This window comes from Falco punctatus, assembly GCF_963210335.1.
Source record: "Falco punctatus genome assembly, chromosome: 7".
NCBI lineage: Eukaryota > Metazoa > Chordata > Aves > Falconiformes > Falconidae > Falco > Falco punctatus.
In genome coordinates this window covers 33,718,323-33,742,703 of record NC_137587.1, presented here as the reverse complement: position 1 = coordinate 33,742,703, position 24,381 = coordinate 33,718,323, and the positions used below count along the sequence as shown (strand labels likewise).

At 39.8% G+C, this 24,381-nt stretch overlaps 1 long non-coding RNA gene across 9 annotated transcripts in view; it reads left to right on the top strand.

Moving 5' to 3' along the window:
- Window positions 1-24,381, top strand: part of LOC308067968 — a 110,338-nt gene that overhangs the window by 13,221 nt on the left and 72,736 nt on the right. For all 9 annotated transcript variants that reach the window (XR_013929793.1, XR_013929794.1, XR_013929795.1 and 6 more), the window contains exon 2: window positions 3,671-8,992. This is a non-coding gene — a long non-coding RNA (uncharacterized lncRNA). The remainder of the gene's footprint in view (window positions 1-3,670; window positions 8,993-24,381) is intronic.

Sequence of the window (24,381 nt, the reverse complement as noted above, 5' to 3'; positions counted from 1 at the left end):
GTGTAGGACTTTACCTATATATTTATTAAATGTCATGGTATTCCTGACAACTCTAATTTAAGATCCTACTGAATGGCAGTGAGACCATTCACCATATCAAGTGGCCCCCCAGTTTTGTGTCATCATGACCTCGATGAGGGTGGGCTTTATCCTACCATCCAAGCTGTTCACTGTCCCCAGAACCGACTGCTGAGGAGCTAGCTACAGACTTCGAACCGTTGATTACTATCCTTTACGTCTGATCACCCATTCAGTTTTCTCCCACCTACCCTGTTCAGATAGCCCCTATTTGGATACAAGGATGCCATGGGAGACTGTCTTTAAAACTTTTCTGAAGCCAGGGTGAATGACATACACTGCTTTCTTTTCACCCACAGAGCCACTGGTCACTTTGTCATAGTCAGGTTCTTTGGACACAACTTGCCTGTGATAAGCCCATGCTGGCTGTTCCAAATGCTTGTTTTTCATGTACCTAAAAATGTCTTCCATGAGGATTTGCTTCATAGTCTTACCTAGGACTGAATTGAAGCTGATCAGCCTGTAGGTCCACAGATTCTTTCCCTTACCTTTTTTTGAAGATGGGCATGACATTTGGCATTTTCCAGTCATCAGGGACCTCCCTACATTGTCACAACCTCTAAAAGATGATAGGGTAGCCTCAAAGTAACATTGGCCATATTTTATTTAGCTGAGAAATTTTTGAGTGTAACATTTTTGAATGCTTCTGCAGACAGTGGCAAACAGATTTGTCCATCAGCTGTACTGCACACTGCAACAGTAACTGCTCTGAGGATGCAACAGGGGTACAGCACATGCAGATGCAATGAAGCCAGGAAGGTCCCAGTATCTGCTGAAAGGCTGCACTGTTCAGGGTCTTATTTTTCATGGGCAAATAAAAAACCAGCCATATCTGAACAAGATTAAAAGTCTGTCTGTTAACATCTGACGAAAAGAAAAACAAGAAAAACCCAACAATCATTCCAGAAACAGAGACTCATTTTTAATTACTTGTTTTCTAACCTTCACCACCCAGTAAGGAGAGATCTTATTTATAAAATTTTTTGACATCCAATAAGATTTTTTTTAGCCACATGTCATCTAAGGGGGAAGGACAAAAAAGTGCTAAAAATGTACCTTCTAAGATGAAGACTTAATATGTTTCCCTTTTGCAACTCTGTCTTGACTGAACATACAAGCACAAGTCACCATTGTAACTACCATACATCTTGAACTGCCTGTTTCAAAATTGTTAATATACATTGGTTGCTCTGGCTATCCTTTTACTTTTTTTTAATTGTTGCATCTAACTTTCATTTTGATAGTCCATAATAATTTTTTCTCTAATGAAAATACTCAAGAGACTTCTTGCTGGACCCTTTTCACATTTCTTACTATTCAAAAGTTGTTACAGATGTCACTCAGAACACTCTCATTTTGATCAGTTTCTAGAGTTCTCATCCTCTGGTCAACAGATGCAGAAAAACAGTGAAGCTAACTTATCTCTAATATAATCTCTATAACCAGAGAGGCACTCACTTAGCATTGTCATAACTGACTAATGATACTGAGCGCCTTTGATACTGTCCTTTGGTAGTATCTTATAGTAAGTGCAGAAATACAGAACCTTCTATAACTAGTTACTGTTGAGAGCATAAAGCTAATAGGATTTAAATGATTTTGGCTGATTTTCACTGCTGAGACCAAGGGCTTTCTGCCCCTAACCAGGCTCTCCAGCTCAAAATGGCACTAAACTGTGGTCATAAATGATTGAGGCAGTGTCAGTGGCAGCTAGAAGCTGCAACAGTTTGAAACATTTAGATTTAAATGAATAGATGAACAAAATAAAGGGAAATTTAAAAGGGTTATCTAATGACTATACCTCTGGGTAAATGCTTTTGTGAGTGCATTCCTTCAGTTGTACTTTCACACAGCCAAGCAAATGAAAAATTATTCTACTTTGCAAGAGTGTAAAGAGCAACAGACAGATTAATAAACATATATACTGCAATCTGCTACTAGGGTGGATTTTCTAATTATGGCAAGAAAACCAGCCAACATAAAAGGCAAAGAATTTAAAAGTTTTAACTTGTTTTCCACCACTTCTTTTGTTATTTTTCTTTTTGCAGTTCATTCAGCTCTGCCATTAAGATTACACTAGTCACTCCTTGTTATTCATGTTTGTGAGTTTTTTGCCACTACAACAATGCTATGCTTCAGTGTAAAAAATGAACTGGATAATGTATTTAAAAAAGCAAAACCTTGGATTTTTTTTTTTAATTAATTAGAAGTTCTTTCTCTGTATACATTTAATCCATTTTGGTTTACACTTCAAAAAGACTAAATTCCTGCTCTAAGCAGGGGAACAACACCCGGGTCAATATCTAAAAGACTATGAAAATCTACAGAAGCCATTTCACTAATATTCATTAATGGACAACTGCAGAAGGGCACAGGGAAATATCCTTGCCCTGAGTTGAGATGTAGAAACAACAACTGGCACCAGCATCTAATTCATTTGGGACTGAAAGCTTCCATCTGAGAGTCTTATAATCTCTTTCCAAGGAGTAAAATCCTTTTTACATAGGCTTAACATCATAGTTCATGAATTGCCTCAGCAGTCATTAAACTGGATGTTTTTTTCCCTTGTCCAGACCTAAATTGCAGGTTTCACATTATCTGACAATATTAATGACTCAGTATTATTAATTGTATATTTCTCACATTATTGAAAAAAATAAACAAACAACACACCTTGCTTCAACAATTTTTCATTGCCATCAGATACCAAACGGCCTTAGCACTGCCAACTTGATCAGCATAGATTATTAATTATGATACTGCTGGTACAGTTCAATTTAATCAGAAAAGAACATCAAGGAGTCCAAGAAGTAGGGTATATAATGCAATTTATCTTTGCCTTGTACTGATAGGATAACAATGATTTGCAAATTGCTTCAGCTACAAATACACAATTAAAAAGAGATAAATATCAAAAGATATGCCACATTTTAAACTCAAAGCCAAAAGTGCAGGTCTTAATCCTAGTAGTCAGTTTTAAAATCATGAGTTAATTCTTCCCTTGATGTGCACGCTTAACTCCCATTAAAATTAATGGGGGTTACACATGCTCATCGAGGAAGAAATAGACCCCATAGTGTGTATATTCTTCAAATAATAAGGATTTGGTAATTACTATATTATTTGTTCATTAATTTTCAATTTATCTTGTAAATGTGCACTCTTTGTGATCTTAGGTCCAATTATATACAGTAATTTGTGGGAAAAGGTCTAGTGGAGCATTATCCTCTTAAAGGACATGTGGTTTTACAGCACATATTGACAGTGCTCTAATTCTCAAACTTTATCACTTGCAGAATACACCAAAACAAGGGAATTTTACTCATAGCAGCCAAATTATCCTCCTCAATGTGGCCCAAGGTCCTTTGAAATCACTGTGTATATTCCATTGACTTCAACCAGTTTTGGAAAGACCATTTTCCTTTAATTAGTCATTGCCCAAGTGCAAGATTTTTAGAGTGGCTGATGATATTCAGGTGCCTCAGTTCTGGATGCTCAAGCTGAAGGTTGTTTATGGAGACTATTTTTCAGAAGGCAAGAACTAAGCAGTTTCTGAAATATATGTTTGGTTTCTTTTCTTTTTTTCTTTCAGAATATGGCAGAGAACTGAGGTGATTTGGATTAGTTGACAACCTTAAAAAAATAGGCGTGCTGCTCCCCAAAAGGCAACTCTTCATCAATTTGTGGCATAAGGACATTGGACCTTCTAGCATTTCCTGAATGACAAAATACACATTTTTCTGGGGCAGAGACACATGTACCTGTACTCTCATCCAATCCATAAATTTAAATGTAAATGGTAAGGAATTATCCATAAATAATTAGTATACATTATGAACCTATACAAAAACCTTAATTATAAGTAATGGAATTTGTAGTTTGAATGGATTTAACACAGTTTATCCCAAACTGCCAGCTGAATAGTTCAGAATATTCCAACTTTTACTAACACTCAGTCCTACTTTAACAGACAAGACAGATACCTATGAACCTGTGAATTTAGCAGACAGAACCTGGCCCAAAAACTACAACAGAATTTTGACCTACAAGCCAGTGCAGAAGGAATGAATGCAAAGAGATTCCCTGATCCCATAAAAAACTAGAAGATCCTGCAGCACAATCTACAGGCAACAAACATCAATATATTAGAGACATAGGGGAGAACTAAACTCTACAGCCCCAAACCTCCTCCTTTTCAACAGGTAAGACTCTTATCTTACCTGATAAATTGGAGCATTTTCTCCATTATTAATGTGGCTTGAATTTTTTAAAAAACAATCTCTAATTTCCTACAGCCTGATTTCTCATTGCCATGTGTTTGAATGCTTAAGGATGGTCATGCAGCTAATGAATGCATTCTCTTTAGGAGTCTTTAGGTCTTTTCAAGATGCAGTCTTCCCTCTCTTGAAAAATCCTTTCCTAGTTCTCTTACCCATTTTTTCTATTTTAGCTACTTCCCAAATAAAGCTCCTAGTACTTATATTCTCCTCCCACTCCCCTGTTTTCTGGAACTGTGCCCTCCCCACTCCCTTTTTAACATAAAATAGATCTTCAGTGCCTGATTTTAGACTTATTCAGTACAAATGAAGTACATGGACTTATCTGGTAAGGGAGTATTTCCTTTATGCACACCAAAGCAAATTCATGTTTGTTGGTTCACCTAGATGTGCCTGTGCCATTCCTACATGCTGCATTACCGATGTGGATGACTGACATGTGAATTGGTTTATGTTTCAGTGAGGTAGCACAGATCCTATAAGCTAGCCTTCATACTGGGTAACTAGCAACAAGTGACTGTGCAAAAGTCACAAAAGTGTAAAACTCTTACCATCTATAGCCAGCGTGACCCAAGGAGAATCCCATGAAAGGTATGACATGCTCTGGCAAATGTTTTCTACTTGCCAGTGTAACTTCAAGGAAGAGGCTGATGATTAAGTTCAATGAAAGCTGAATTCATGAGATGGCTGCCTTGTGACTAGCCATCAGGAAGTCAGGAGAAATTCAAGCTGACTTGAGCAGATATTTATGGGCAAGGAGGAAGAATATGTAGTACCCAGTGTGGAAAGAGAACTATCAATGACATTCGTTTTACCTAAAGTTTTTAATGCACAAGTAGCACAAAATAATTCCTACTTAAAAAAAAAAAAAAAAAAAAGAAAAAAAAAAAAGGAATTACAATTCAGGGAAAGGTTAAGGGTTAATTAAAGACCTTGGAGATTGGCTAAGCCTACCAGAATGACAGGACAGGAATGAAACACTGAAGCAAAAGAATTTGTTCTGAGTAACTTCCAGGATGCTTTCAGGTCAGCTCAGATTTACATCCCAGAGCCTTACAGGTTTGGAGATTTGGTAACAATTAGAACTCATTGGAAATGGTAATATTTTTGTGATACAAAGTAATTTCTCGATTATACTTTTATATGACATATAATTTCCCTAAATATGCCATGTTTTAACCACTTTTCTATAAAGCTTGAAATATTTACTTTTGGAGGAGGAAGTAATTTTGTAACTTCTCTTTTCACCTATCATGCTAATAAAAATTAGCAAATTTAAAAAGAAAATATATCTTTGTAAACAGAGAGGATATATTCCAACTCTGTGACGATTTTTTGTTGATAGAAATTTAGAAATTTTGTATGGCTGTCTTGATTTTTTAGTATTTTTAGTATGTCATAATTGGAAACACCACCAGACAAATTATTGAAGGTGTCTAGCAATAAGACAATCTTACAGAGATTATCTGTTTACAAAGTGTTTGCGCTTGAAAAAGCTACAGCCTGCAACTATCTGATTGCACAACAAGGAGACAGACACCAAGTGGACCTGTAAATATCTCATGTTCCACATGCTTTGTATTTTCTAAAGGGTAACTTAGACCCTTCCCCTCTTTGCATGCTTCCTTTTTCAACTTCATTCCTTTAATACCCAATCAGGCACTGTGGAAGAGAGCTGGAGCGTGTTCCTGTGTGACCTTCGCCAGGCAGTATGGTACCTAAAAGCTCAGCACTGCAGTGGTTTGTATTGCAGCTTGCAGCCCCCTTGTCTCGTACTACAGCTCTCCGTACCCTCACATACACATTTGTGAATCCAGGCCCATTATAGTGGTCTTGTGAGAAATTAGTTGACAGGTCTCAGTCTAATTCAGAGTAGACACGTTCACGCAATCCAACCCAGCACCCCAACAGGCCTTGTTTAACACCCCCATGGCCTTTTTTAAAGAGGGGACCAAATGTTCTGCACAACAGTCAGGGTATACATCGAACAGGATGGATCTCGCTGGTTGGGGGTTGTAGTTCTTTTAACACAGATGCTAACTTTATTTTGCTACTGTTACATACTGCAGTGTATCTCAGATAGCTCTTTAAAAACTAGGTATTTTCATTCTGAGGCAACAGAGAGCTTCATTTGTCTGCTCTATAGATACAGACATTCATTATCCCCACGAGCAGCCTACCTGGCTTTTAAAGACAGCAGTCCAAGGAACAGTTTACAGGTTGATTAAAGTTACAAAGTCAGAGCAAATGCATGGCAATGATCTAGGTTTTCAGGCCCAAAAAGGGACATTTAGACAATTCTGACACCAGCATTTCCCTTTGATCTGTATCTACAATGTATCTCTGCAGAAAAGTTCTGCAGGTACAGTGTATGCTGGGGAAGCTGAATGTAGGTCAATGAGATGCACTCTGCTTTTTTAAATAAAATCTTTCTGCAGAAATTGCATGATTTCCTGTTATGACTGTAGACTTCACAAAGAGTATCATACATTCATTTTTAAAAAATGCTTTTCTACTTGTGCAAAAATCCCTCATTTTGTTCAGGGTGTACAAATACACACAGACACACACAAGTTTCTACATATATATATATACCTATTTATGAATAATTTCTTTTCATGTATTTTCCGTCTCTAATTTGTGGCTGACATGGCAGACCACAGAATTTCAAGATGCCTATTCTTGAGCAGTAAATGTTGTTAGCCAAAAAGGTTAGACGAAGGGCTCAATCCAGAGAAGACCTGCATACCTAAATCCTGTCTAACTTCAGCTTTTGATCTCCAAATCCCTAGCTCACTACCACCTAAGCTCAGCAAAACTAAAGCCCATAAGTGCCTAGTTTAAGCCACAAGAGTTATCTGGGTCCCCGGTTTCTGTGACCTGACGTAAATCTGTTAGGTGAGAACGCTGATGTAAGAGCAGGGCTGTCAGGGCTTCCCGGGAGCACAGCAGGCACTGGCAAAGAGCACAGCAGGTCTCCAACACAGTGACCTGGCTCTGGAAGTACTTGGCCCTCCCACCAACCAGCCAAAGACCTCGCCATAGGGAGAAAGCCCAGGAGGCCATTATACTGGCAGTGCGGAGGAACTGCCTACCCAGCTCATTCAGGGCAGCATTTCCCCAGAATAACTTTCCTTCGTACATTTGCAGCCCTTTGGATTTCTCTAAATGCACTTACTGCATCAAGCCTCGACCAGAAAACAGCTGAAAGAAAGTGAGGTGGGTCGGAGAGAGCAACTGAGCCGGGAGGAGCCAGTGTCACCGCAGCTTCCACAGCCACGTGAATGTTTAGGCATTTGCCTGATTCAGAACCTGTAGGAATGTGAAACTCACGCTGCAAATTAAGTATTTTTCTGATGCAAGCTTCATATTATTAGCTGTGATTGGACAAAGGATTTGGGATTTTAGATGAAGAGAGTTTTGAGAATGAAAATTCTCAAAAATTCTCACAGGAGAGTGCACGTGGGAAAATGCACTCTATGCCAGACCTTCTCCTGGATTTTACAATGTGATAAATGCAGTAAGTTTGGGGCAGGGGAAAAAACCCCATAAATAACCAAACAGATGAAAAATAAAATAAAGACTAAATACCTTAGTGAAATTTGTATGTAATCCCATGCCACCAACATCCTGATTTCTGCTTCAGCTACAGAGGAGGCGAGGGGCATCCTCACGCAGCTGGAGATATTTCTTCTCTGAGCTCCTAAAACCAGGGTGCTGGGGGTCGGTACTGGTTGGAATTATTTCTATTATGTTCCCCTGCGCTTTGGAGACTCGTGTTTCACAGTTGTGAGCTGGGTGCGCGTTGGTACTGTGTTAGGCCACAGTGCTCCTGGAAAAGTACCTGGCAAGCACAGGCTCAGTCCAAAGTTAATGGAGTTTTGCCATTGCTTAGGCTGAAGCCTGTTTCCAACTCTGGTGTCAAAGAGGCTCTTCCCCCCGCTTCCCCCCTTCCTCCAGTTATGCTGCACGCACCGGCTGCGCGCTTAGTTTATCCCGTGCCTATCACAAATATAGCAATGCAGACCTTGTTACCAGAAAGCTCAATTATTGTAATACCCTCTTCGCAGAGCTTAGAGCCAGGCTGCTCAGCCCTGCTCGCTGCTCGCTCCGAGCGCGGCAGCACGTGTGCTCAGCCCTGTGAGCCAGCAGGAACGCATTACACCACGCTGCATTCTTCACACTGCCTGCCTCCGAAGTGGCAGATTGATTTTAAGTTGGCCCTTTCGGATTTTAAAGCCTTAAATAATTCAGGCTCTGGCTATGACTGATCCCCTTCTCTCTGAGCCCTGTCCTAATGGGGAGCTGCGTTCCCACACCACCTGCTTTTCCTGGAACCCTACTGTCACATCGCAGATCTGCACCAGATTTTGACTTTTCTGCGCTGAACTGCACGACGTATCTCACCCCCTGTACTGTTTTTTTCCCATCAACCCTTTCCATTTATATACCACACTCAACCCAACGTTAGCGGAACCTCACAAAATGATCGCTGCCATCTCACAAATAGAGACCAGCCAGGTTTTTGAGGGAGGTGGCATTAGAGCGAGTTAGCCCACGTGGCTTTATGGTACCAGGTACTCGCTTTTTTCTTCCTGCAGCCAGAGAGGAGGCTTAGCCCTCTCATTAGACCTGAGGTAAGCTGGGTTTCATTTACCACAGGTTAAGAGCAGGCAAATAGGAAGTTAGAGAAGAGCGGCTGACCTTGTTAATCTATACTCTTAATTTAACTTGCGGTAACTTGTTTGTGCAGCCATACCCTTGGGTGACTCTGGCCACTGTACTTCATTACTCTGTGCCTCTTCCTCCTTCCTCTGCCTAATGGGGCTAATGATGCTTCCTTTGTTAGGCACTTGCAAATCTAGGCATAAGAAATGGAAGTTTCAGAAGAGATATTATAAATTATTATTTATAAGCCTGTCTGTGCTCTAATTGTACCCCCATCTTTCAGTGCAGCACGCACTCCCTGTGATTTTATTGCAGCTGTATTCTCTTCTAGCAATTAATATAGTTATTGGCCCCACGGTAATCACTTTTTCTACCCCATCCCTTTTTTCTCTTTAAGATATGCATTTGTTTGTTTTGAATTCTAACATGGTATGTGCTGTTTACATAACTTTGTTGTTAGTATATTTAATCTATTTTAATTACCATTTACACTGGCATATGTGCAGGGATTTTAATTAATAGGGCTATTAATAATATTAATAATAACAATACACTGGTTTTCTCTTAATTTTAAAACGTGATAGAAACATTACAAAACATGGATGCCTAAGGTTAGATAATTAACCCAAACTCAAGTTCTGGAGCAGTGAAATTCAAACTGCTTTTTATGAATTCCACCTTGGGATTTAAGGTTTAAACTCTAGGAACGCATGTTCGAAAATCTGGCTTTGATGTATGAACGTGTTTTTTTAATATCGGTGTGAATGAGAGATGGGATGGCTGCCATTTCTCCAGTCTCTTTTCCCACCTTTAACATGAAGGGCTAATAGTCACACAGCAGGGGGTAAGCAGCCTATTTATTCCCTGAGCAAGAGCCTTTGACTCACCCCATACCAGAGGATAGGAATGGGGGCTTAATTCTTTAAGGCCTGATGTAAGCTGTCTCCCTTCAGGTACTTAAATTAACGGCACGTTATACGCCCCTGGTTAATAGTCAGTGCAGAGGAACAGGCACCTCCGGGCATGATTCAGCCCACCTAAAATCTGAGTCACTCTGTGGAGGTGCCCCGCTCGCTCTCCCCTTCAATTGGGGTGGGTGCTGCTGCTCGACAGTCAGGTGTGCCCTCCAGGGCCCCTGCTGCAGTGGGGGGGGGTCTTGGCCAGGGTGCCTTTAGTTTCTTATGTTGCATCTTGAGTTCTTAGAAAGATGAGACCAACGTTTACACAAAGAAGAAAAAAAAAAACAAACAGTAATGCCAGAGGTGGTTAATCTTGGTGCTATTTATCTAGCTACCTATGTATTTGCAATACTTATGGGTACTGTCTTGCTTTGATGTGCAGGGATTTACAGATGCAGTTCCATTAACATTAGTGGGAATTGGGTGCATAGATCCAGTACATCAAGATGAGAATATTTGGTAATAAATCTTTTAATATGCATGTAGCATTGACTGGATAATTTGAAACATTTTTAAAATCCAAATAAAAATTGAGTTTTCTACTACAAGAGAAGCTACCCCTAGAGACAGATAAGTGGAATCTATCTCCACATAGTCAGACCCTGTGTGATTTCATATTGTACATAGAACGATCCTTTTTTATCTTTATTGATTACTAGAAGAGTAATACAATTAAAGGTAGCAAAATGCTTTAAGGTTTTTGTTCTCTGGCAAAGAATCAAGAGTTCAAAGTGGGGCTCCTTTCTCATTATTAGAGAACACCCTAAGAGACAATCATTTCCAGCAATTCTCTCTTTCTCCTCCTCCCCTTTTCATTTCCCACTTTGTGATTTTGGGGATGCAGAGAAAAAAACACACCTCTGTGTGTGTGTTAGCACTAGTTAGTGATGTGCAGATATAAGAATAAAACCTATCCTTTTTTTTTACAACCACAGGTATAAAAGAAGTACCTATCATTATTTCATTAATGATCTGCAGCAGTATTTTCTTGCCTCCCTGGTCACATATATTCATGTATGCATGAGCACACACAAATACACATACACACACACACACACACACACACACACACACACACAGTCTCATGCTTGAGTTTTCTGATGTAGAACACCCCTTGATAAGTACTGCTTATGCCAGGATTATGAATACAAGGAAATAGAAAAGACATTTAGAAACCATAGGAAAACAATTCTTTTGGTGTTTGAACTGCAGTGTTATTCAGATGTATATAACTACTGCTGGGCGGGGGAACTGCAGGAAATATGCCAAGGAAGAGAGACAAGGGGAGGCCATCAACAAGACAGAGAGAAAAAGACAGAAAATGCTTTTGTTTGCAGACTTGGCTGGTTGACTTGACTTGAAAATAATAATAGGTCCCCATTCTCTCTCACCAGCCCCCTCCCCTGATTCATTGGATATAACATAATTGATTCTCACTGGAGATGTATTTGGAATATATGTCTTGCTTGTTGCTATTGTTTATGTTTACACAGTACATTTACTGCTCGAGGAGTTTTGTTCCTCGTTTACTCACTGCCCTGTTGCAAACCCCTACTGCTTTTCCAGCTGCCACCAGTTCTTTTCTTTTTATCTCATTCTTCATTCAGGGAGGTGAAGAAAGGGGGAACCACACTGTCCTGGGGACCATGACAGGGTGGGTTCTTGCAGGTTATGAAATTTCCTGCTTGTTGCAGGAAACTGTCTACTTACATTTGCCTGTGGACTCCTTTCAGAGAGTGGGGCTTATGTTCCTTCCCTGTTGCGTCTCTGCCCCGGCAGTGAGCTAAAACTTACAGGCACTAAGAGGAGAAATTCCCACACCTGGCATTGGGCTCCAACTAGAAGATCATAAATTTTGCTAGCTGCCCATTTCAGTGGGGCACCTTCAGACAAAGAGCTGGTAACTGCCCAGGACAAACCATTTTTTTTCCAGTCTGAGTACTATGGGGGAGAACACTACACAGAAGATCACCTGGCGGTACTAATCAGGGATTGCCAGACCCTGGGGTGCTGAAGAAGACTCATGGGGGACATCTGACAGGCACCAGGAAGCAGCTTGGAGAAGAGCAACAGCCCAGCCATTTCCTTCATTTCAGTCATGAGGCTACGAAGAGATAGCTGTGGGAAAAGAGGAACAGGAAAGAGGAAAACAGTGCATAGCAAGAATAGAGAGGAGGAGTCCATGTGGGGGCTAGGGAAGAAAGATCAACAAAGCCTAATGGCAAGTGGGTGGCTAAGATGATATGTTTTAGCAGAGGAGGCATTATTTTTAAAGTACTCCTGAAGTTTTTATGGCTCTAGGCCTCTATTTCATCTTAATTCATCCTTGGGGATAAAGACTCAGCTGGATGGATCTCAATCACTCCCTTCCCTTTCTCACCCCTTGTCATCATGTTCTCTTCCTTCAGTACATTTTCACCATGGTTAGAAATTCCGACTCTCACTCCCCTTCCCAAGCGACTACCGTGGCGCCCTTTGGAAGGTGCGCAGTGCCCCGACTCCCACGGAGTCGAGTTCCATTGGAACTGCTGGTAGTGCATTCATCAGCCATCTGTCATTGCAGCTGCTTGTTGAAGAAATCAACTTCTTTTTTTTTTTTTTTCCCTCTCTTTTTTTTTTTTTTTTAATACTTTGGCTAGAAGGGGAAAAAAAACCCTCAACCACCAAAAATTAAACAACAACAATAATGGCCCGACTGTTTCCCTGACAATCCAAACACAATCTGCTGCCCACAGTTGCAGCAAAGTGTCATTGAGGGGAAGTGATATTCTCATGGCATGGTGGATTTGAGTACGTCTATATGGGCTTTGTTTTGTTCTCCTTTTCTGTAATAGCTGTAATACCCTTTTCTGATGGAAGGATAACTCCTGTGGAGTTTCTATGACTCAAAAAGACTGAGCTATGGCACGTCAAACTTTATCAACCAGTTGTCAATGTAACTTTTAGCTTAGAGTCTCAGAAAAAAAAAAAACAAACAGGAATGCTTTTTAAAATCCCACCATGTGTTTTTTATTTCATTGTATTTTCCATGATTAAACAGAAACATTGCAGAGAGGTGATAAAAACTGTGCAAACATAGGGTAATATTTAATGGTGTCAAGAATCTAGGCTACAGGCCTTCTAGCTTTCCAGTCTTCTTGCAATCTAATTTGATCTCTTTTCTGTAACTGTCTTTTAAAAGATAGTGAAGATGAATCTATCTTCACTTTATTTTCATCCTGAGATCTTTATACATTCAGACACCTTTCTGGGTTCCAGGTCGCGCTGTCAGCCTTGTTCACGGCCATTTTAGTGGTGACAACCAAGGAACCAGAGATCACTGCACCTCCCCAAGTGGGTGGCAGGCAGCCCCAGCACAACGCTCTTGTACGATGTTTGAAACAGAGCTGACATGTCCTGACAAAGCAGAGTAATGTCCACAGTTACACTATGGCACATAAATTTTCCTGTGCTTTTCTTTTAATTTGCCTTTGGAAAGAGAGAAAGGAGAAGGTTACCTCTCCATGTCTCCCGTGTTCCTCCTGAAAGAGAAGCTGGATATAATGACTAGACTAAATAACTGGTAAAATTAAAACACACAAACCATTAAAACATTTAAAGGGTAGAAAAAAAGAGCACTCATGGCATCTGTTTTAGGTCAGCACCTAAGGAGTTCCTTACAGCCGATATGGGAACTCTTAAGAAACATGAACGTTGTTATACACAATACCATCTTTATCAAAAGCAGCAAAACTCACAGAGGGAGGCCATGGCACTTACACTGTGGGAATGTGAGTCTATCAAGTGCGAAAACAGTGAAAGCAGCAGAGAAAAGCCCTGACATGGTCTCTTGTGCTGGTGGCACAGGCTGGTGTGTTTGAGCTCCTGGACAGTGCATCTGGCACTCCCAGCAGTAAAATCAGAATTGACAGGTTTATGTCTCCATGTATACAATACCACTGCACCACTGAAAACTGATGTGTAACATTGCACATATTTTATACTTTTGCTTGTATGTGTATGCAATTGTCCCTGGAGTCACAGAGATACAGACCTCTTCTTTCCTTCTCCATTTTATTTTTTAAATGAAAAGAACAATTGTCTTCCAGTCTTCCCAATCACCTCCTGGCAAAGGCAGGGAGATAGACAGACTTCAAGTCCAACTCAATAACTGGCTTTTTACTTTTTCATCAACTTCTTTTTCAGTTTCCCATACTGACATTCTCAGCCTTTTGATTCGACTCATGTAGTAAAGAGGGTTCAAAATGAAATGGAAAGTAAACGGGCCTCATTAATCTCAAAAGGCTTTGGATTTTTATGTAAAGCTATCGTATTAAGATAGGTAGGTATTTCCAAGTGGGAATTCTTTAATGTTTTCTTTCTTTATTAAGTGCACTGTTCCTCAAAATCACCTGCCAATAAACTAGAGTCAAGCTTAAACACCTGCCTGAATCCCACGTATGTGAAAGACCATATAGCTTTCTCCAGGAAAGAAACTGGGTTTATAACAGGAATAAATATTTCACATAGTGACTTTTCTGACTGTTGTTTTACAATAACTAAATGTGCATGTGTTGGAGGCCTCTGTCATGCATAACTCCAAAAGCTCCATTGAGTTTCCCATCGTTTCTCCCGGCTATGAAAAAAGTTTTATATTGTGCCATCTCTACAAAGCAAAGCCAGTCCCCTGCCTGTGCTTGTGGACATCCCACCTAGAAACTGAAGGAATACATTTGCCTAACGCAATCAGAGTATTTAAGCAGAAGTTTTAACTTTTGCACAGGTAAGATCATCTTGACTCAAAACATTTGCTGACTTGCATGTGTGCCCCTTTTCCCTATAAATAATTTCTAATTGCCCATGGAAGCTAAACACTTTGTTTTCAAACTTTGAAATGACGAATTTTTGCTTTGAATTTATTTTAAAATTTTCTAGTTGAGTTTTGTTTTTATCAAATTTTATTTTAAAGGTTGTCTAAATTAATAGCAAAACCTATCCTCAACCTCCAATCCTTTTGCTCAGAGACAGTCCATGTGCTAGTTTCAGCCAATGTTTATCTTTCTGAATTTATGTCTAGCTGCATCTTAGCATTTTGGCACCTGTTATGATGAGCCCTAAAGATTTACACTATTTGCAATTTCTTCTGTACAGAACTCATCACCATCTTTATGTCTCAGGATATGTATTCTTATATTGATACATGGAATAAAAGGTGTGTAGTCTACATGCAGTTGTTGCTGTTGTCAAAAATAGTTGCTTTGCATGGGACTTGATGTCAGATATGGATGTGACATTCCACTTGCATGAGCTTTTGCGAGTGTTTACTATGGAAAAGAAGCTCAGAACTAAACTACCCCAGAGAGCGCTATCCCAAAATCAGAATGAAGAAAAAAACCAGTCCAAACTGGAAATGGCCCTCTCCTTGCTCATGAAGTAGATAGCTAGCCAAGTGGTTGTAATTCCACGTGCAGGAAGTGAATGGTTTTCAAAGGAAAATTAATCTTTTTTTCATATCTTGCCCTCTAGGGATAAGGCTCTGTTCATACTCAAGGGAAACTTTACATCTGAGAACACATAATCCGAAGAACTACCTGTCTAGAGAGGAGCTTCTAACCGCAGGGATCACAGCCCAGGACCTGAAAAATTGTGTTAGCAGAAAAGGGAATGTAATATAAAAGCAGTCCAGCCTCAGAAAGAAACAAACTCTAATGGAAGTACAGATATGCAGGATTTCACCCAGCATGCTTGTCCGTCTCCTTCCATGACCAACCTTTGTTTCCATATTGCTAATATTCCTCAGTGTGTCAGTCAAAGTCAGTTGGGAACTAAACATATGAGTCAGCCAAAGGCATTAGTGCAGATTATCAGCCTTTTGTCAAAGAAATGAGCAAAGTCACTACATGCTGATGAAAAGCTTTATAACTGCAGCCTAAAAGCCACATGGAGGAAGAGATATTTAATTCCTGAAACAGGTCCAGTTTTCAGAAGAGTTAAAGTAGAGAAGAATCTCAGCCCAAGCTGTGAATATTACTCATCCTATTATTTGAATAATCTAAACAAATAAGACCAAGGATTCTGTTCTTGTAGCTTCCCAGCTACACTGCTATTAAATTAAAAGACCAGTTCCATAATCTGGTGGAGCAATAGTCTGTTCTAGTACTTACACCATAATTCTTTTTCTTGCTGTATGAAGTATTCGAGTCTGCACTTAACGCACAGGTACAACATCAATGAATGCTGGGGAAGCAAAGTCTCTGGTTTTTTATTTTTACATTAAAGAATCATATGCAAAAATAATGACTTGACCTTTTGGTCTCCCACAATAATTTAAACAAGTCTGTTCTGTTGATTTAACATGGTTTCAGTGTCTGGAGCACTGCTCAGCATATCTCTATAATCAGAAATAATTTACAAAGGTAGTACTTAACAATGTTAAGCAAGGCATGCTTTGGCAGCCTTAGAGCCACCCTTACAACTAGGCATCTGCTAGTGAGAATGGAAGCTGTGTTCCATAAAGGCTTCTTGTCAAGTTAATCCACTGGATTGGTGTTGGGAGGAATAGTCTTACAGCACTCAGAATGATGGCACTGGTGGTACCCTCTGTGTTGCTAACTGCCTTATCTGTCTAGGATAACATCTTCTTTAACCCCTTGTCTATTATAAACACAATGTTAAAGGAGGTTGGTGCTGGTCTAAAATCACCTAAATGGCTATGTTTTGTTTGACTTAACTTGAATGAACTATAGTGTTTTGGCCTGAGAGGCTATTGTGCTATTTATTGGCACTAGAGTTTCATGCCATCATAAGGTTCCACTCAGAATGCACTCAAAATGCAAATTTTCAATTAAATTTCTTACATTCATGTCAATATAAGCTGGTAAAATTTTCAATTTTTTTTTTCTAATGCACAGATATAAAATCTTTATAGCACTGAAATCAGGAGCTAAAGACCTTTTCCAAAAGTGTTCACAATTATTTTATCCATATTTTTAATATTCATAAAAGTGGCAAGAACAAAGTGAGGCAAATTTGCATTTCATATCGCACTAAAGCTACTCCACATATACACGATAACACATCCTGAGAACAATGAGATATCCTGTCACATGTATGCATTTTCTAAAACTGCACAAAAGGAGGATTTCAGGGATGCATAAATTAACTTCCTACCTTTAAATTATTAACCCAGGCTGTTCCCTGAATATGAACCAAAATCAAAGGACAGCTTTCCCCCACTCTTTTGCTCCCCACAAAAAGAGCACACGTATTGTCAGTCTTTCCTCACTTGAAGCTGATGACTTCAGAAATTGAGTTACTTGGATACTGAAAACTGGTTTTAAGAGAGGGTTTTTTACAGTTCTCCTATTTATGCTATTTTTAGAGTGGGATGGTAGCTATTTGTAAGAAGCCACTTCAGCTGCCCTAACATGTTTCTTTCGAATGACCTCTCCAAACTTTGATATGTGGGGAGAAACAAAGTTTAAATCAAATTTCAATGAGTTCTTGAAGCAGAAGAGATTAATGAAGCCTTTATCTAAGATGCTGTCAGTAATCAGGGTGTCCCAGAAGCACTTCCTTGTAGGCTCTGCAGAAGTAGATGAACCTGCACATACATTTCCCTGAACTGGTGTTGTTAAACTTGGCCCTCACCGGAGCCGAAGTAGACAGTTGTGATAGACGGTTACATTTATTACATCTATTGAAATCTGCTTTCCAAATGTCAGAAATAGGCAATATAATCTGCTAAAGCATTTTTGCTGACACCGTTTTTTGCAAAACCTTCAGCCTGATTGCAGCTCTTTTCAGAAGGAGACAAAAAAGGTCAAATTTATAGACAAATAGATATGAAGTATTAACTCCCTTCTAGTAACAGGTGATATTAAAAATAAAATGTTAATTAATTCCTTTAGGGACACATTTGTAAATTAGAACCATATATGCAAAACTTTCTGTGGGAAAACAACTTAGATTGATTAAAGTAGGAACTAAAGAGGAAACATTCCCAACAGCAGCCATGCTGGACGTGGATGAGTGCATTTTACTTGGGCAGCTAGTAACTTGACAGCTACTTTCGCTCTTACTTTTTAAGCCTTGTTTGCAGATTGCCCTGAAGCGATCTTACACTTACTTTTTCCGTTAAAACCGTAGTGCTAAGAACATGTTAGTAGTACTGTTTCCACAGTGTCTTGTAAAAAATCTAGCAAACCAATAGCTATCATAAAGTACAAATGTGTGTGTTCTCCATAATTACACAAAAATAGTGATTTAATAGCCCTAACTTCCTACTTTAACAAATTGAATCCATCGCACTTAACATGATCTAGTAAAAGACTGTATAATAATGCAAAAATTACTATTTTCCTCACCTGATTCAGACAAAAATCAGCAACAAACACATTCCAGACATTGCTCAGGGTTTTATAGTTATCGTCATACAAAAAAAGTAATTGCCTTTTATTGACCTGAACTGACATGCATTTAAATCAAGGGAATACTGCCAGTGATATGGGACCAGGTCTTAAATCCCTTATGTTAAATTTGCACTCCAATCACCAGTTCTTTAGTCTATATTTGAACTGATTTCTAAGCAAACATTTTGTGCTGTGTTCAACAATGCTTAGCTATCTCACTGTTTCATTAGTTTTTGCACATTGTGTAGGCTCCTACTCAGAGTGCTGAAATACCAGAAGAAAAATTCCTTCTTCTAAGTTTTGCAGTCTGCTCATATGGAATTATTACAAAAAATGTGATGTCACCTTCTTTCATTCCCATCTTGTAGAACTAAAGATCTGGATAATTCTTTTAGGGACCCAAACTTCTGGATGATTATGTGAAATAAAATGAATCTTCATAAGTTCAATTGTAATTATCCACAAGACTGAGTTAATTTGCAGCAACATAACTAAATAGGGAAATAAATAGAAAAAAAAAGTTTAGTAAACTATTTCCTTTTGTAACATAACTGTAAGGTATCAACATGTGAACTGAACAGTTTGGGTGTGCTGATTACCCAAAGAAATTTTCATGGTAGCCTGAGACTCCACACATAAGAAAATGCAAAACCACATCTGTTTTCTCAGTTTAAATTGCTGCATGATGCTCACTCAGCCTCTGTACTCTGGCATGTGCCAAACCCTTGGCTGAATAAAGAGAACGCCTGCCAAATATATCCACTTTCTAAAACTATGCAAATGGAGGACTTTGGGGATGCATAACTCAACCTCCCTTCTCAAAGTTTCATTAACAATATCCCTCTTTGTTATTGGAGCAATGTAAACATTTGCAGTTAAAAAAAGAGGCAAATCCCTATCTACGTCATTATACTTTCTCACAGAATTTTGGTAAATTGGTTGTAGTCATAAAAAAAGGGGGCCTTTCTAAATTGCTTTGCAAGTCTATATTACAACGAACATGATATGGTGAGCATGGCTCAGCCAAAACAGACCGTGGCCACCCTGAACTGGGCTGAGGAAGGGCTGTGCTGTGGTTGAGAAACTGAACCAGGACTAAAGATTCAGTTCAAGCATTCAACCCTTCCACAGACATTCTGTGTGATCTTGGGCTGCTCAGTACCAATAGCTTTCAGATCCTGAGCTATAAAAAGGTAGTCACTATACTTCTTTTCTCCCATCCTTTGGCTGTCTGATGTGTGTAGACTGTCTTTTGCTTTGTCCAGAACCAAGTACAGCATCACCCTGAGCTCACCCGATACTTCTAGGATTTCACTATAGGGGCTTTCTATTGTAATTGGTCATTATGTTTTACCAGAAGACTCCTCACACACAGATAACATAGGATTTCTCAAAATATTTTTGTAACCTCTGAAGTCAGAACAAATAACCACGCACAAGGTTCTTGGGAATTCACAAGCATCAGCCCAGTAAATACACAACACAGAAAATGTAGAAAGGACGTGAGCTGAAGGCTCTCAGTGTCTTTGCATGTCAGAACATCAACCTACAAGAGCTGCTTTCCCCTTCCCAGCTAGCAGATCCCCTCTATTTACCATGAGATCTTTTGAGCAAAGTCGGTGCTCTCCTCTGTGTTCCTCCTAGTCAATCTCTCCAGCACCCCTACATTTCGTTATTGCTATTCTGCTACATAGACAACCATTCAGAAGTAAAGTGTCCTCAATTTTAAATTAATTGATTTGCATGAGGATTCTCACCCAGTGTAGTACAGAATAGATGGCCGGATAACTGGGTTTTCAAACTCGGTCTCATAACAGCATATGGATAACTTTGCCACATACATTTAGCACACAGCAGTCCATAATCCTCCTACCAGGCACATCCAGCTGCCTGAAGTTTTATGGCAGGCTTAGGATCTTTAATAGAAAAGCTACAGTGTATCAAAAGCAGCATTCAGGAGAGGCTGGGCAGATCACCCAAATATGATAAAAATCTTTCCTAACCCTACACTGGGCAACACCTTAACCTAAGACTCTGTGCAGTTCCAAGTTTGGTGTTTTCAGGACTGCCCCGAAGCAGCCACCCTTTATCATCTACACCTGAATCTTAAAATGAATCAGTTCCAGATGTGATTGTGCCACTGATTGTATGGGAGAGACGTAGCAGAGAGTTAGCTAAATAGATACTGCTGGTTATTCTTAAAGCACTTTGGAAAAAAAAAAAAGAGTGAAAAACTTTCCCTTCAGCTGTGGATATGATGCAGCAAACAAGGGAAGCAAATGGCAGGAGAAACAGAAGACGAAGATTAAAATTCTATGGACATATCACTGTGTGGACTTGGCACCTAGTGGTATTTAATTTTTTTCAAATTTTTACATACAACTTCAGTAATTCCTCTTTTATTGCCACCTGAATGGAAAAGATCTAGGATTCTACAAGCATATTGGTCTTACTAGAAAGAGCTCTTTAGGAAAAATGTGAAAGACGAGAAAGTGGACTGCCTGACATCCAGACTGTCCGTGAGCTTTCCAGAAAAGAAGCCAAAGTCTTTCCACCAGCAGAGCGCTGAGTAATTCCCTTGAGCTGCTAAGCACTCCCACGCTACCGGAAGCAGAGCGCTCAGCAGCATTCATAGCTTCTCTAGAGATGCTCAACACATTGAAGGATGCATCCAGAAGGAAGCAATCCCAAAAAGCAGGTTCACAGAAACAGACCTACTCTCTTGCCCTGTGGCAAGAGTTGCCCCAGTAGTTAATTTATACAGAATTAAAAATTCAGTTAGGATAGTGATCAAACACAATCCTTTCTGGAGAAGAACAAGGTAATTACAAGCAAGGAAATGTGTTCATGCAGCACTGTGATTGTAGTGAATGCCCAAAATGGTCAGAGCTGCAAATGTGAAGGACCCGAGAATAACAATAACATGGCCATAATGAGTACAAATAGTATTTCTCACTCCTACTTCCCCTATCCAAAAAAAACTGAAATAAAGTTCACGTAGAGGCAATTTTTCCCCAGAACACAAGACAGTCACAGCAGAGTCAGCATCACTGCAGGAGCCCCTGAGCTGGTATTGCTGGTCATGTTTCTATGTGAGACCTGACATACAGGAGGTAGCAGGGAGCTGGTTATTTTTTAACGTTCATTTTGAGTGAGGCTGCTCTGACTCTACACCCAGCCTTCAGCTCTCAAATTCAACACATGCTCATATTGGTCAAACCTTTACTAACTGCAGAGTAATTAGGCAGCAGAGCGCGTGTTTCTGCATGTATGCTCAAATGCACAAAGCCTCCGTATATGTGCTGCATGTGTGCACATGCATACGTGCAAGCACTGCTCTGCATATATATTTTGATTTTTCTTTCCCTCAGAGGGCCACAGTGGATACCTAATGCTGCCCTCCCTCCCCGACCCCCCATGCTCACCAACAAATGCACAACCATCAGATCCGAGGGACCTTGCAGGAGTCAAGGCCAGGGCTTTAATGCTTTGCTACCATTTTTGACAAGACAGCCTCCTTCTCTGAAAAGGACGAGCTGGAGCCATCTTTCAGGAGTTTTCTTTCCCTGACAGAAATCAGCAGGGTTAGAATAAACTGCATAAGTTATCAGCTCCTCAGGAAAGAACATGAAAAAAGCCCTTCTATCACTTAATGAAAAATAGCTTCTTTTTTGGACAGAACTTCATAGGCTTGCAATCAAGCCATGGCTCCCCCCTCCCTTCCTTCCTTGACGTGCCATAGAGGCAAATCAAGTCGGCATCTATTAATAATATTTTCCCCTGCTCCTTTCATTTCTCTGCATGTCCTACCACTGTCAGGCCCCGTGATGGAGCAGCGCCTTTATCTCGTCCGAGTCTGGTCTGTCAGGGTGATAAACAATTCTAACAAGAATCAGAATAAAGATCTTCCCAGTAGACTCGGCGGAGAGATAGAGGCTTTTCTCATTTTCTCGACGGAAAAAAAAAAAAATTTAATCTAGCAGCTCCGGCTTTTTTCAAGCGTCACATTCAAAGAGATGCAAATTTGTCAGAGCTGAGACCCCGGCTGACTCTCAGCACTGCGTGAATGTCAAAGGGGGGACTCGAAGCCTTTGACATCCCTGCCTTTTTTGGGGGCTATCTGCTGAAATAAAAAAAAAAAAAAAAAAGAGAGGGAAAAAAAGCAAATGCTTTGTAGTATGTGTTTCAACAATTTTCATAAGTTTTCTTCTGAAATAAAATAGTGCCGTTGGGAAGGTAAAGTGAGAGAGAGAAGGAGAGGCAGAGAGAGGGAGTGAGAAACAGAAAGAAGGGGGCAGAAGGGAACATAAACTTGTCCATTTGAATTTCAACATGTCATGTTAATAGTAAGATTTTTATTATTTGGAAAGAGTTAATTTAAGATTGTGGATATTTGTTTTACCTGACACACACACACGTGCGCGAAGCAACCGATTTGCATAACCCTGGGATGGGTGCTATGATGATAGCATTGCATGTGCGTGCATCTGTCCTCATTTGTTTACATGTGTGATTTTAAATGTGTGAGCAACCATACACACATTCAGATTTATAGCCATTTAAGAAGTACACACGGTGTGTGTATCTGCACCTATCACAAATCTATGTATTATTAGGTGTTCTTTTGCTATATGCTGACCATGTACTCTCTGCTGAATGAATCAGAAATTAAGCTAGTACTCTGAAGATCATGCCATCTGAAGGACAAATACAGAAAATATATAACATGGTTAAGAGCTCAAGCACGAAAACGATCTGGGAGGATTTTTGTTGTTGTTGTTGCTGTTTAATTGGATTATATATTTATGATTTTATTAATTATTTACTTAGGGGGTTTTATTATTATTTTTAACCTGTACTGTAAGCATTATAGAAGAAATTAATCTTTAAAAGAGTCTTGGATAAGGAAAGACAGCTGTATAACTGTCACAGGGTGGATGAAATGTGTCCTAAATGTGTCCCTTTAGAATATAATCTTGTAGGAAAAAGGAGGACTTTCTAAATGTTGAAGTCTTGGAGTCATGTGAATTTTCAATCATCTCTGGTTTCATTAAAATAAATAAACATGCCTACTGCTGTAAGCATGAAAATGTGACCACAGTAAATCCTGAAGCTTCAGAATTTAGCAGATCCCCTCAAAGGAGAGTGTATTAAAGAGCTGTTTCCAAGCCACTTCTCCACCGTGCATATCTATATATGTACAATGGTATTTGTTTAGCACCACAGCCTGACCATTTCTACCCAGAGCATCATGGCAGGACGAAGACAAGGGTGGGCTTTTCCAGTCGTATCTGTGTATTTCCTCCAGACTTTGGCTATCAGACACGTTTCTTCACCCTCTCCGTATGCATTATGACCACTCACAGCAATTCCCAGGAGGCTTTTGGGCCAACTGCTTTCCTCTGTAAAATATTCTGGGATCTACTGATAATAAGCAGCATATAAGGGCTGAAAACTACTGTGTCAACTCAGATCAAAAGGGCCTAGTTTAATCCACTCGTCATTTAAGAGTACTTGAGATCTGTGACAAAATATTGGCAGTGGGTTATGGGAATGTCCTGCTTTTTATTGCCCTTGTCTTCAGGCTCATTCTGAATTCAGTTAAAACCTCCTCAGTCATACCTATTTGGGTACATTGCACTCTCTCCTCAAGACTGTTGCTGAAAACTCTGATCATTAATTACTAGACTTTTACTTACAATCAATGCAAGTGCTAATACTCTCCAGTCTCCACTCAGCCTGAATTGGTTAAATAATAAACTGGCTTTTACCGCTGTAATGATCCATTTGGAAGGGAGTTGTCCTAGAAACTCCAATACATCGCATAAGGATCTATTCAAATGAGGTACTGAAGGGCTTTTCTCAGAGGCTCCCAGATCACTCACTTTTTTCGTTCTCTAAGAAAAAGGCATCCAAGTCATTATCCTAGCTGGAAGTGGACTTGCTGGGAGCTAGGGGCCTAATTCAGAACCAAACATGTAGGCTATGCTGAACCTACTAGGCTGTGTT